Here is a 1,857-nt window from a genome sequence, read left to right on the forward strand (position 1 = left end):
CAGTGCTTTAACCCGCTGTGCCACCAGGGAGGGCCTAAATTTACTTTTTACCTGGTCACATACCAATCACACATTTACCTGTTCAGCCCTGGTTCCCCCATCTTGTTAATGAAAATGTCAACGGAAATATTAAAATATTCCTTGAAATCAAATAAAAAATGTTACATTGTTTTATATTACTCCAAATATTTGTATCTGCAACACATATTTTACTTTATCTGCTCTGAATATTTTATATAATTTTTTAAATTGACAAAGATACATTCCAATTATCCAACTTAACTTTTGAAAATTATTTTCTCTTCATAGGAATAATTTTATTAATGTGAATCTTTTTATGATTCTTTTTTTTTTTTTTTAAAGTTGTACCAACATGCACTATCTCCAAGTGCAAGAGTCTAGCTCATCCAAAGGTCAGAGTACCTGGATGTCTGACAATGATTCACTGAGGTACCACATTTCAATGGCCTTGACACAATTTAATTAAGAGACTTTTGAAATGTGAAATGGAGTCAGGTGGAGGAAAAAGATAAAGTGAATGAAAGGAGAGGATAAGAAACATCTCTGGATAAGAAAAAAAATCTTATAGGAGTTCTAAGAAATATCTTAATTCTACCTTCAACTCACCCTAAGTAAGTAAATTTTTATAAAATGCATGCATGAGTGTTCCAAAGCATCAGGTTTAAGCAGAATATTCCCAAGGCCTCTAAAATGAGGAAATGGATCCAATGTAAGACCCTTTCCCAAAGTTATATTCTAACAGCAGAGATGGAATTTAAACTAGGATTTATATACTAAAAGGGAAACCTGGCCTAACCAGAAAGGGAATATATTGGTTATCACTTATAGTCCAGAAGCTGGCCTTACTTCTGGCCTGACTGTCTCCTCAAAGAATTTCATCAGAACCCATGTGCATCCTTTTGCTGTCCTCCTTCTCCAGGCTCCTCTTGCAGGCATTCTCTTGGTGACAGGATGTGCACAGCTTCACACACTCAAAGAGCAGCCCTGGATAAAAGAGCTAATGGTTCCCCTCATTAATTCTGTCCAGGCTTAAAGACTGAATAATGGCCAGCCAGAAATAGCAGATTCTAATCCCTGTACAAGGTAAAAGGGGATCTTTGCACATGTGGTTATGCTAAGAATCATGACATGCAGAAATTATACTGGGTTTTAAATGGAGTCACAAGTGCCCTTAGAGAAGAAGGCAGAGGAAAACTATACACACTAAAGAGAGGAGGGGAGATATGGCTATGACAGGCCGGGAAGGAAGTGATGTGGCCACAAGTTAGGGATGCTAGCAGCCACCAGAAGCTGGAAGAGAAGGAACAGATTCTCTCCCAGTGTCTCCAAGTGACCATGTCCTTGTGGACACTTTGATTTTGGCTCAGTGCAATAGTTTTCAGATTCCTGGGCTATAGAGTTGTGAAAGAATGCATTCTATTGTTTTAAGTTACCAGTTTTTGGTAGCTTTTTACAGCCACCAGTGAAAACTAGAGTCACAGATAATGCACTTCACTCTGGTTTAACCATTGAGTTACATGACCAACTCTGAACCAATCACTGCACACTAACAAATTATACATATACTTCATTTTTGAAGTATACACAGTCTTTCCTGATACAATGAATTCAAAGCACAAGATGGGGAGTTTGCCCAAAGCAGAACATATGTCTAGTTCATGTTTGAAAGGAAGAAGACAGAGGAAAGTGCAAAGGTAGCATTTAGGCAAGACTATTATAGTATCAATACGTGAACCTGTTTTGTTGCTGTGATAATGCTGTTAAGCATCACCATCAGGGATAAAGTGAGATGAACAGACACCACTTTTAAGAGTAGATTTATTTAAATGATGACCA

The sequence above is a fragment of the Condylura cristata genome, unplaced genomic scaffold (assembly GCF_000260355.1).
Source record: "Condylura cristata isolate star-nosed mole 26May11 unplaced genomic scaffold, ConCri1.0 scaffold00016, whole genome shotgun sequence".
NCBI lineage: Eukaryota > Metazoa > Chordata > Mammalia > Eulipotyphla > Talpidae > Condylura > Condylura cristata.